General features: G+C 41.9%; 1 protein-coding gene across 1 annotated transcript in view; it reads left to right on the top strand.

Annotated features, from left to right (window-relative positions):
• Positions 1–13,596, top strand: part of PLA2R1 (phospholipase A2 receptor 1) — a 528,401-nt gene that overhangs the window by 358,758 nt on the left and 156,047 nt on the right. The window lies entirely within an intron of this gene.

Raw genomic sequence — 13,596 nt, 5'->3', positions numbered from 1 at the left:
TCGTTCCATTCTTCCTTTGGTACAAGAAGGACGCATACGTTCATGTTCCCATTCACAGGAAACACCATCAGTTTCTGAGGATTGCCTTCTTGGACAAGCATTTTCAATTTGTTGCACTTCCGTTTGGTCTGGCCACAGCTCTCAGAATATTCACAAAGGTTCTGGGGGCATTATTGGCAGTGATCAGATCCCAGGGAATTGCTGTAGCACCTTATCTAGATTACATCTTAGTTCAGGCGTCATCTTTTCAACTAGCCCAATCTCATACAGAGATGCTGTTGTCTTTTCTTCGTTCCCATGGGTGGAAGGTGAATTTGGAAAAGAGTTCTCTAATTCCATCTACCAAAGTATGTTTCCTAGGGACAATAATAAATTCCCTGTCCATCAAAATTTTCCTGACAGAGGTCAGAAAATCCTAAATTTTTGCTTCCTGACTTTCTCTCCAGTCTGCCTTTCGTCCATCTGTGGCTCAATGCATGGAGGTGATTGGTCTGATGGCGGCATCCATGGACATTATGCCATTTGCTCGGTTTCATCTGCGAATGCTGCAACTTTGTATGCTCTGTCAATGAAACGGAGACCATTCGGACCTATCACAGAGAATAAATCTGGACCCTCTACCAAGAAACTCTCTCTCGTGGTTGTCACAGGAGCATCTGTCTCGGGGCACTTGCTTTCTGAGACCTTCCTGCAAAATTGTGACTACGGACGCCAGCCTGTCAGGCTGGGGAGATGTTTGGGATCCTCTGAAGACTCAGGGCCTGTGGTCTCGGGAAGAGTCCTCTTTTCCCATAAACATCTTGGAGTGTTCTCTCAGATAAACCTCAAGTGGGGTGTCCAAAGTTGGATCTGATGGCGTCCCGCCAAAACGCCAACGTTCCAAAGTACGGTTCAAGGTCAAGAGATCCTCAGGTCGTTCTGATAGATGCTCTAGTGGTTCCTTGGAGGTTTTCTCTGACTTATCTGTTTCCTCCGTTTGCTCTCTTTTCACGAGTCACTGCTCGTATCAAACAGGAGAGAGCATCAGTGATCCTAATAGCTTCTGCATGGCCTTGCAGGATATGGTTCACGGATCTGGTGAGGATGTCATCTCTACCTCCTTAGAGGTTACCTCAGAGGAAGGACCTTCTAATTTTTCCTCCATCCAAACCTAGATTTTCTGAAGTTGACTGCTTGGAGATTGAATGCCTAATTCTGTCTAGACGTGGTTTTTCTGAAGCAGTAATTGAAACTATGATTCAGGCTCAAAAGCCTGTTACTCGCAAGATTCAGCAAAAGATATTGCGTAAATATTGGTGCAAATCTAATGGGTTCTCATGGAGCCGGGTAAGGATTCCCCAGATTTTTCCTTTCTACAGGATGGCCAGGAGAAGGGTTTATCGGTTTATCGGTCAGTACACTAAAGGGTCTGATTTCTGCATTATCTATCCTTTTGCATAAACGTCTGGCAGAATTACCAGTTGTTCAAGCTTTTGTACAGGCCCTGGTTAGAATCAGGCCTGTGTTTAAACCGGTGGGTCCCCGTATAGCCTTAATTTAAATCTTAAAGTTTTTGCAGCAGACTCCGTTTGGGCCAATGCATGTTGTTGATATAAAGCTGTTATCCTGGAAGGTTTTGTCTCTGGTTGCTACTTCTTGCGCTCGCAGAGTGTCTGAACTTTCAGCTTTGCAGTGTGATTCCCAGTACCTTATTTTTCATGCTGATAAGGTGGTCCTTCATACTAAATTGGGTTTTCTCCCTAAGGTGGTATCGGATTGAAACATTAATCAGGAAATTATTGTTCCTTCTTTTTGTCCTAATCCTTCTTCTCAAAAGGAACGTCTTTTGCATAACTTAGATGTTGTGCGGGCTCTTAAATGTTACTTACAAGCTACGAAAGATTTTCAGCATCTTCTGCCCTATTAGTTGTTTTCTCTGGAAAGCGTAAGGGTGAGAAGACCACTTCTACTTTTCTGTCTCTTTGGTTGAGAAGCTTGATTCGTTTGGCTTATGAGACTGCTGGACAGCAGCCTCCAGAGAGAATTACGGCTCATTCCATTAGGGCTGTCTCCTCATCTTGAGCTTGCAAAAATAATGGTTCTGTGGAACAGATTTGCAAGGCTGCAGCATGGTCCTCTCTGCATACTTTTTCCAAATTCTATAAATTTGATGCTTTTGCCTCGGCCGAGGCCTCTTTTGGGAGAAAGGTTCTTCAAGCGGTGGTGCCTTCTGTTTAGGTCCTCCTGCCTTTTTTCTCCCTCCCTGTTCATTCTGTGTCCTCTAGCTTGGGTATTGGTTCTCACTAGTAATTGGAATGACGTTGTGGACACTCCATGTCAAAGGAAAGAAAACAAAATGGAGAGTCCACGACACCGCCCTCTTTTTAAATTATAATTCGTCCTTTTTTTTGTAGTTAACCTCAGGCACCTTTTTACCCTTGTGTTTTCTTCCTTTTCCATTTCTTTCGGCTGGGGTTATGGGTAAGGCAATTACACTTAACAGCTTTGCTGGAGTGCTCTTTGCCTACTGCTGCTGGCAAGGATTTGAATATCTCACTAGTAATTGGAATGATGTTGTGGACTTTTACAAGGTAATTTCTAGGTCTAATAACCTACTGCCAGCAATAACTGCAACACTAAGGATCAAAAGTAAACCTTTACCTCATAAAATGCCACCTACTTGTAGAACTTTCAATAGTGTTTTAGCAAAGTAAAACATAAAAAACACATCTACATATATTATTCTCCATGCCAACAGCCCCAAGATAGCAGTTAGCAAGTTAAACATTTTGAGATAATATCATTGTCTAATTTCAGGCTTTGTAACATCTGTATAAACTAGGGCACTTTGTGTTGTCCTACTATACAGATGCTGAAGGGTTAATTATTGAACTCTGGTTTGCTTATTTTACCCAATTATCTGCTTGAGAGTAAGGGAAGTCATGACGAGCTTGGTGATTTACCCTGCATTAAAGGGCTGTAACAGAGCAAAAAAAATGCTCTAATATGTTAGATTAATGTTGTTATTGAACTATTGATTGCAAAGAACCAAGTGTTTAACTTCTACAAAGGTTTTAAACACATAATTAAAGCCAGTACAAGAGCAACGATGTACTGCTGGGAGCTAGCTAAACCCATCTGGTGAGCCAATCACAAAAGACAAATGTATAAAGCCACCAATCCTCAGCTAACTCCCAGTAGTGTATTGCTGCTGCTTAGAATATGTACATATTCTTTTCAACAAAGGTACCAAAAAGAAATTAGTACCCAAAGTAAATTTGATAATAGAAGTCAATTTAAAAATGACATGTGTTATCTGAATCATGAATGTTTAAGTTTGACTTTCCTATCCTTTTAAGCAATTGATATGGCTAAATAATTATACTACTAGAATTTTATTGAGCTTGTTTTGTGGTGGATTAGAGTGGGCGGAGCTATACAAATCATACATGGGCATGGCTCTGCTGCAAAGTGTCGCTGAATTTTTTTTTTCAAATGTTGGCAACTATGCTTTTGAATTATGTACAGAACACAATAACCTAATTAGTATAGCTATATTACATAATGTTATAAACTCTGAATGTGAAGCAACTTGAACAAAACTCTAAAGACTCTGTAGTAAGAATATGCAAGTGAATTTATTAAGATTATTAATAACCAGAAGTGTATTCATTTAATTTCTATACTTTTCTAAATAAATAAATAATAGTGTATCTTTGTAACCACAGGCACTATATAGTTTGCCTTTTATAAATATAATACAGAAATGTGCACATCTGGCATCCTCCTATGTCCCCTGCATAATAGGCACATGGATGGACCGGTCAGATATTGATTGGCTGCTCAACAAGTTTAAGAATGAGATAGTTGTGTTTAAATGAGCCAAGTGAATGAGATTTATCAAGGGTTGTTAACAAACTTCACATTTGTTTTCATATGATTTTTAAAGTTTTCTAAATGAATACCATTTACATACTGGAAACACATTTTGGCTTTTTCACATTATGGCATATTTTTCTAGTGAAGCCGAGCATAATTGATATCAGTATCGCGGGCCCACGCTCAGAATAGTGCACAATCTGGTATTACAGGTGAATGGTAAATCAGAATTATATGGGAATGTTTAGCGTGGCCGACATCTCTTTAGCACACCCTATACTTCCAAAAGAGTGGCCGTGCTAAACATCGCTCAAATTATAAGTTGTTAGTTATGTATTGTTTGCACGGCTGGAGACCTTAAGTAAAGTTTTAGAGCTACTATAAAGGTAAACACAAACACATGTAAAACATATTAAAATAAAGTATTACACTCATATATATGTATACACATTAACTGTAATATATATATATATATATATATATGTGTGTACTATTAAAATAAAAAATAAAAGTGATAGTATATGACAAGGTGTTTGACTGGGAAGGGCTAAAAGGTGTGCGTGTATATATATATATATATATATATATATAAGGCCCCACTCCCCATATGACACAATGCCTATAGCAATCTATATACGCATATACAGGGAGTGCAGAATTATTAGGCAAATTAGTATTTTGACCACATCATCCTCTTTATGCATGTTGTCTTACTCCAAGCTGTATAGGCTCGAAAGCCTACTACCAATTAAGCATATTAGGTGATATGCATCTCTGTAATGAGAAGGGGTGTGGTCTAATGACATCAACACCCTATATCAGGTGTGCATAATTATTAGGCAACTTCCTTTCCTTTGGCAAAATGGGTCAAAAGAAGGACTTGACAGGCTCAGAAAAGTCAAAAATAGTGAGATATCTTGCAGAGGGATGCAGCACTCTTAAAATTGCAAAGCTTCTGAAGCGTGATCATCGAACAATCAAGCGTTTCATTCAAAATAGTCAACAGGGTCGCAAGAAGCGTGTGGAAAAACCAAGGCGCAAAATAACTGCCCATGAACTGAGAAAAGTCAAGCGTGCAGCTGCCAAGATGCCACTTGCCACCAGTTTGGCCATATTTCAGAGCTGCAAAATCACTGGAGTGCCCAAAAGCACAAGGTGTGCAATACTCAGAGACATGGCCAAGGTAAGAAAGGCTGAAAGACGACCACCACTGAACAAGACACACAAGCTGAAACGTCAAGACTGGGTTAAGAAATATCTCGAGACTGATTTTTCTAAGGTTTTATGGACTGATGAAATGAGAGTGAGTCTTGATGGGCCAGATGGATGGGCCCGTGGCTGGATTGGTAAAGGGCAGAGAGCTCCAGTCCGACTCAGATGCCAGCAAGGTGGAGGTGGAGTACTGGTTTGGGCTGGTATCATCAAAGATGAGCTTGTGGGGCCTTTTCGGGTTGAGGATGGAGTCAAGCTCAACTCCCAGTCCTACTGCCAGTTTCTGGAAGACACCTTCTTCAAGCAGTGGTACAGGAAGAAGTCTGCATCCTTCAAGAAAAACATGATTTTCATGCAGGACAATGCTCCATCACACGCGTCCAAGTACTCCACAGCGTGGCTGGCAAGAAAGGGTATAAAATAAGAAAATCTAATGACATGGCCTCCTTGTTCACCTGATCTGAACCCCATTGAGAACCTGTGGTCCATCATCAAATGTGAGATTTACAAGGAGGGAAAACAGTACACCTCTCTGAACAGTGTCTGGGAGGCTGTGGTTGCTGCTGCACGCAATGTTGATGGTGAACAGATCAAAACACTGACAGAATCCATGGATGGCAGGCTTTTGAGTGTCCTTGCAAAGAAAGGTAGCTATATTGGTCACTGATTTGTTTTTGTTTTGTTTTTGAATGTCAGAAATGTATATTTGTGAATGTTGAGATGTTATATTGGTTTCACTGGTAAAATAAATAATTGAAATGGGTATATATTTGTTTTTTGTTAAGTTGCCTAATAATTATGCACAGTAATAGTCACCTGCACACACAGATATCCCCCTAAAATAGCTAAAACTAAAAACAAACTAAAAACTACTTCCAAAAATATTCAGCTTTCATATTAATTAGTTTTTTGGGTTCATTGAGAACATGGCTGTTGTTCAATAATAAAATTAATCCTCAAAAATACAACTTGCCTAATAATTCTGCACTCCCTGTAGTATGGTTAGGATTGGATTTCCCCAGACCTTCCCATCAACAATAATAGTGCCTAGAGGTATCAGTTTGTCTCTCTGAAGTCCTTTTCAGATGTCAGCCTCCTTCCCCCCTCTTTCACTCTCGGTCTGTCCTCCCATTCTCTTATCTCCTCTGTGACTCTTATTTCCAAATATCCCTCCCTCATGTATTTAACCATTGTTGACTTATTTGCTAATGGGAGTATCAGTTTCTGATTGGCGGAGGAGCCCAGGACCTGATGAAGCACTAACAACAAATCACCTAGCTTGCCCCTTACAACTGTTAGGTGGTGGTAATATCAGAAATGGCCAGCAGGTGGCATTTTTGGAATAAGTATACATATACCTATATAAAAAAAAATGTGGATAAATTCAGGTGGAATGCAGTTGAGGTGGTGCGTACACCACGTAGGGGTGGTAGCAAACAAAAGATTCTTGAAGGACAGGAGATCTATTGGATCCACAAACTCAGGAGGGTTTAATTCATAATTTGCTGTAATCAATAATTTGATGTAATCAATTACTGGGAATGACAAATATAAATAAATGAAAGTCAAGATAATAGGCAAGCACCTTACTAACTTCCACATTTCAATTTGGATATGCTATTGTAAAGGATAATATGCCCTATAGCACTAAGAGAGAGTGTGAGAGGAAAAAAGATTTATGAATTTGTAAATATAGCTTAGAGCTCGGGTATAATCTGAATAATATCATCATTATGTATGTGCTAGCTATTTTATGAATAACTGGCGATGACTTATGCAAAGAATTATGGATCTTTATGTCTGCATATATACATTTATGTGTCTACTGTGTTAACCATTTTTACTGGTATGATTGTCTCTATTACTAATTCATTCATTGTAGATAGTAGCCTGCTTGTATAAATGTGTTTCCTTCTTAATATAAGGAGAGTCAATGGCTTCATTCCTTACTGTTGGGAAATACCGAACCTGGCCACCAGGAGGAGGCAAATAAACCCCAGCGAACCCCAGCCAAAGGCTTAAATACCTCTCCCACTTTACCTATCCCCCAGTCATTCTTTGCCTTTCAAACAGGAAACTTTACTCAGAAAAATGTTTCAGCATGCAACCGGCAGAGGCTGTTGCCTCGGTTGCTGGAGCTGCGGCCTACTGGTGCGACTCCTTAGCGGATTTGATCAAGGTAGAGGGTCTTCTTGATGTTATCCAAGAAAGAATTAAGGCTTTGAGAATTGCACATTCTTTTAACTGTGATGGAAACATGCAGATTATTCGCCTGAATGCTAAAATCTCTGGTTTCTCAGTGCAGACACGTTGGGCACTCTGGCTGAAGTCCTGGTCTGCGGACATGACTTCTAAGTCTAGATTACTTTCCCTCCCCTTTAAGGGAAACATTTTATTTGGTCCAGGCCTGGACTCCATTATTTCCACGGTTACAGGAGGCAAGGGTGCCTTCCTACCGCAGGATAAAAAGAACAAATCTAAGGGACAAGGATCTAATTTTCATTCTGAAAAGTCCCAACATCAGCATTCCTCCTCTAAGCCCGAGCAAACCAAGACCACTTGGAAGCCGGCTCAATAATGGAATAAATCCAAGCAGAACAAGAAGTCCACCAAGAACAAGTCGGCATGAAGAGGCGGCCCCCGATCCAGAGCTAGATCATATAGGGGGCAGGCTGTCGCTATTTTCAGATGCTTGGTCCAGGGAAGTGCAGGATCCATGGTTCCTGAAAGTCATAGCTTTCTAGGGATATCTAGGGATACAAGATTTCAGAGATTTTCTCTCAAGCCTGTCTTCAAAACCAGAAAAGAGGGAAGCCTTTCTGGGGTGCGTGCGGGATCTGTCCTCCTTAGGGGTCATTGTCCCAGTTCCTATCGCAGAAAGAGGTTTTGGGTACTACTCCAACCTGTTTGTGGTCTCAAAGAAGGAGGGAATTTTCCGCCCAATTCTGGACCTAAAGTGCTTAAACAAAATTCTAAATGTCCCCTTGTTCAAGATGGAGACAATAAGGTCCATTCTTCCTCTAGTGCAGGAAGGACAGTTCATGACCACTATAGATCTGAAGGATGCCTACCTTCACGTTCCAATCCACAGGGACCACTTCCAGATCCTAAGGTTTGCGCTCCTGGATCAGCACTTCCAGTTCATTGCACTTCCGTTTGGTCTAACTATGGCCCCAAGAATCTTTACGAAGGTTCTAGGGGCTCTCCTAGCTGTCGCCAGAACCCAAGGTATAGCAGTAGCTTCCTACTTGGATGACATTCTGGTTCAAGCACCATCTTTTCGTCTAGCGGAGGACCATTCGGTATCTCTTCTCTCACTTTTTCAATCACATGGATGAAAGATAAACTTAGAGAAGAGTTCTCTTATTCCAAACACAAGGGTAGAATTCCTGGGTACTATAATAGATTCAATATCCATGAGGATATTTCTAACCGACCAGAGACGGTACAAGCTAGTTTCGGCATGTCTTGCCCTCCGGACCTCCTTAAGTCCATATGTGGCTCAGTGTATGGAGGTAATTGGTCTCATGGTGTCCAGCATGGACATAATTCCCTTTGCCAGGTTCCGTCTCAGACTGTTACAGCTGTGCATGCTGAGACAGTGGAACAGCGATCATTCGGATCTGTCTCAACAGATTTCCTTGGACAGCCGGTCGAGAGAATCACTCTCTTGGTGGCTCTGCCCAAAACATCTGTCCTTTCTAAGACCATCCTGGTAGATTGTGACTACGGACATGAGCCTCTCAGGATAGGGAGCTGTTTGGGGTGCCAAGAAGGCACAGGGCCTGTGGTCTCAGGAGGAACGATCCCTCCTGATCAACATTCTGGAACTTTGAGCAATCTACAATGCTCTGAAGGCTTGTCCTCTTCTGGGTTCGCCCCGGTTTATCAGATTCCAATCAGACAATATAACCTCGGTGGCTTACATCAACCATCAGGGGGGAACGAGAAGCTCCCTAGCGATGAGGGAAGTATCTCGGATTCTCAAGTGGGCGGAGGCCCACGGCTTTTCGCGGTCAGCAATCCACATTTTGGGTGTGGACAACTTGGAAGCGGATTTTCTCAGCAGACAATCGTTTCATTCGTGGGAATGGTCTCTCCATCCCAAAGTGTTTGTGGAGATATGCTACATGTGGATATTTCTCATGGTGTCTTGTCTCAATACCAAACTACCCAGATATGGGTCGAGGTCCAGGGATCCTCAGGTGGAACTAATAGATGCATTAGCGGTGCCTTGGAGGCTCAATCTAATCTACCTTTTTTCCGCTATTACCACTCCTCCCGCATCAAGCAGGAGCAGGCGTCAGTAATACTGATTGCTCCATCGTGGTCATGAAGGACGTGGTTTGCGGATTTAGTGAGAATGTCATCTTCTCCTCCATGGAAGTTACCTTGTCGCAGGGATCTGCTGGAACAAGGTAATTATGTTCATCACAATCTAGATTTTCTGAGTCTAACTGCGTGGAGATTAAACGCTTAGTCCTTGCCAAGAGAGTTTTTTCTGAGAGAGTTATTGATACTCTTATTCAAGTTTGTAAGGTGGTTACTCGTCACATCTACCATAAGGTATGGATAACCTACTTATTCTAATGTGAAGAGTGTGAATTTCCTTGGCATAAAGTTAAGGTTGCCAGGATTCTATTGTTTCTCCAGGATGGTCTGGAGAAGGGTCTTTTGGCCAGTTCCCTGAGGGGACCGATTTTGGCCTTGTCTGTTTTACTGCACAAGAGGCTCTCTGAGCTTCCAGATGTTCAGTCTTTTGTTAAGGCTCTGATTAGGATCAGACCTGTGTTCAGATCTTCGGCTCCCCCTTGGAGTCTAAATCTGGTTCTTAAAGTTTTGCAATGGGCTCCGTTCAAGCCTATGCATGAAATTGATGTTAAGTTGTTGTCCTGGAAGGTTCTTTTTCTACTGGCTATTGCTTTGGCGCGCAGAGTATCTGAAATTGCCACCTTGCAACATGAGCCTCCTTATCTGGTGTTCCATTCGGATAAGGCTGTCCTACGTACTAAGTTAGGGTTTCTCCCTAAAGTCATGTCAGACCGCAACATCAGTCAAGAGATTGTGGTTCCTCCTTTGTGTCCTAATCCTTCTTCCTCAAAGGAATGTTTACTTCATAATTTGGACGTGGTTCATGCCTTGAAGTTTTATCTTCAAGCGACTAAGGATTTTAGACAAACTTCTTCCTTGTTTGTGGCACATTCTGTGAAGCGTAAGGGTCAGAAGGTCTTCTTCGACTTCCTTATCTTTTTGGTTGAGGAGTCTTATCCACTTAGCTTATGAAACAGCAGGACATAGACCTCCTCAGAGAATTACGGCTTCCTCTTGGGCCTTTAAGAACAAGGCCTCTATGGATCAGATTTGTAAGGCGGCTACCTGGTCCTCCTTACACACCTTTTCTAAATTTTACAAGTTTAATGTTTTTGCTTCAGCTAGAAAGCTTCAGGGAGAAAGGTTTTGCAGGCTGTGGTGCCCTCAGATTAGGGTCCGCCTCTCTTTTTGTCCCTCCCGTTATCATTCAGTGTCCTCTAGAGCTTGGGTATAAGTTTCCCAACAGTAAGGAATGAAGCCGTGGACTTTCCTTATATTAAGAAGGAAAACATAAATTATGCTTACCAGATAATTTTATTTCCTTCTGTATAAGGAGAGTCCACGGTTCCCGCCTGTGTTTCTCCGATGGGCGGCCCCCTAAATTATGTTTTTCTTCTGGCACCTTTTATACCCTGATATTTTTCCTACTGTTCCTTGTTCCCTCGGCAGAATGACTGGGGGATAGGGGAAGTGGGAGAGGTATTTAAGCCTTTGGCTGGGGTGTCTTTGCCTCCTCCTGGTGGCCAGGTTCAGTATTTCCCAACAGTAAGGAATGAAGCCGTGGACTCCTTATACACAAGGAAATTAAATTATCTGGTAAGCATAATTTATGTTTTTTTACTTGCTGGTAGATAAAAGGTTAATTAATCAAGTGGGTTAAATCTAAAAATGGGCAGAGGAATGCCCTATAAAACACGCCTTCATTTGAAAAGAAGTATGTCTATGATTATGGCTGACCGGGCCGAAACGCATTAGACCATGTTCTTTTTAACCAAGATACTCTGCTAGTTACCTTTTAAAGTGCTAATGAAGTCTTGAATTTTATAATTATTCCTCTTGGGATGTCTGGATTCTTTCATCTTCGAGATATATATATATATATATATATATATATATATATAAATATATATATATATATATATATATATATATATATACATACACATACATATATAGATACAAAAACATGCATACATGTGTATACTTATACCTGTATACATTTAAAAGAAAAGGGGCTAGATATAAACTTAGAAGGATTGGTAAAACAGCAACCAAACTTGAAAAAACTCCGGCAAACCTCCAGACGCTTAGGTAAAATATACATATACTTTATTTGGAGACAAAAATCAAAACATAAAAAAGGTTTAAAATAGTGCTCTCAGGGGCAGAGCCTAGCAGCCCAGGAGTATGGCTGCACATTAACATGACTCCGAAGACCTAACTGTTGCAGAGATAACAAAAATGGCCATCATTTTGTTATAAAATCCCTCAAGCAATGGGGAAGGCATCCTAAGGCTATACAGCATAAAATTCAAAGATCACCCTTACTTTGGAGCAACCAGAGCTAGACATGGCAGTCATAGAAGCGCAAGCACACCGCTGAGGACCGGCTACGTTCGAGACTGCACAGACGGGACAAACTCAAGCAGCATCTGTAACGTCCGACAAGGACACAACAAGCATAAAAACAAACCTCAACTTAACAGTCGTTAACCCAGGCGGAACAGGGCAGAGTGCAGGGCCAGTTAAACACAAGATAACAGGCAGAGGGCTCTAGGGGGATACCAGGCCCTGCAACTTTAACATGACAGCCTTTCAGTGGAGGAATCAGATCTCGAGAGAAGTAAAGCAGAACGGCCGCATAGGACATCCTAGACAAAAAGGCTGGAGAGACACGCTGATAAGATCTATTAAACCACCTCTCTTACATGACACCGGCGTGCAGGCCCTAAAATCACAGTATATAAATTCCAAAGTACGCCACAGGCCAGTTTGCAAGAGGCCCTGTAAAACTAAGTATTAGTACCACACACGGACATTATCTAATCAGCCATTAGCTGCTACAAGCAGTTTAACTCAGCTAATACGGCCCTAGCACCATATTAATAAACCCAATTTCAGAAGGGGCAGGGAGACGTAAATTGCTGGTAGTGACTTGGCAGTAACAACACGAGTACATCTCCCGTCTCAGTTAACCGAGGATACTGGCATGCCCTGCAAATGAGTGCAGAAGTCTGAAAGACAGGCCCAGACAATAATAATGAATCCTTTCATGAAGGCACAAAATACTGCGGCACCTACCGAGCAGAGCAATGTCAAGACACACAGATTAGTGAGCGGCAGGAGAAGGAGAGAGATAAAAATGCAAGCCAATCTAGTACCTCCAACATTATTAAAGAGGACTTAAGATCACTCTCCTCAAAAGAGGACATTAAGGAGGTTTTATCCGAGGTCAGGGACCTGTTTAGTGAGCTCAAAAAAGACATGTTACCAATATAGTGGAGAGGCTGGAGGGCACTCAAGCTGCAATGCATACCAAGGATCAAAACAACTTGCATTCTATCTCCCAGCATTCCTGCTTGACAAAATTGAGGACCTAGATAACCGCAATAGGAGAAATAATCTCCGCATCAGAGGTATCTTTTTATTACTATTATTATTATTATCGGTTATTTGTAGAGCGCCAACAGATTCCGCAGCGCTATTAACAAAGGCGGAGTACAACAAACAATTATAGGGATCAAATGGGTAGAGGACCCTGCCAAGAGTTGCACTGTTGTAGTCAGCTCTTGAGAAGGTGATCAACAAACAGCTGGACTATTAGGCTTACATGCTAAGGGGGTTCAGGGGATAGCAATGGAGGAGAGGAACTGGTATAATGAAAGGTTAGCGTTGGTTGTATGCATCCCTGAACAGTAGAGTCTTTAGGGAGCACTTGAAGCTTTTAAAACTAGAAGAGAGTCTTGTGGAGCGAGGCAGAGAGTTCCACAAGATGAGAGCCAGTCTGGAGAAGTCCTGTAAACAGGAGTGTGATGAGGTGACAAGAGAGGAGGAGAGTAGGAGGTCGTGAGCAGAGCGAAGGGGACGGGAGGGAGAGTATCTGGAGACAAGGTCTGAGATATAGGGGGGAGCAGTGCAGTTGAGGGCTTTGTATGTTAGAATGAAAATTTTGTGTTTGATCCTAGAGGCAAGAGAAAGCCAGTGAAGAGATTGGCAGAGAGGTGCAGCAGATGAAGAGCGACGTGTAAGGAAGATGAGTCTGGCAGAGGCATTCATTATGGATTGTAAAGGAGCTAGGCGGTAGGTGGGGAGACCAGAGAGGACAAAGTTGCAGTAATCGAGGCAGGAGAGAATGAGAGAGTGGATTAAAATCTTAGTTGTGTCTTGTGTAAGGAAGTGTCTAATTTTAGAGATGTTTTTAAGGTGGAAGCGGCA

The sequence above is a fragment of the Bombina bombina genome, chromosome 1 (assembly GCF_027579735.1).
Source record: "Bombina bombina isolate aBomBom1 chromosome 1, aBomBom1.pri, whole genome shotgun sequence".
Taxonomy (NCBI): Eukaryota; Metazoa; Chordata; class Amphibia; order Anura; family Bombinatoridae; genus Bombina; species Bombina bombina.
The sequence above is the reverse complement of the archived record's forward strand: the minus strand, read 5'-3'. Positions and strand labels throughout refer to the sequence as shown.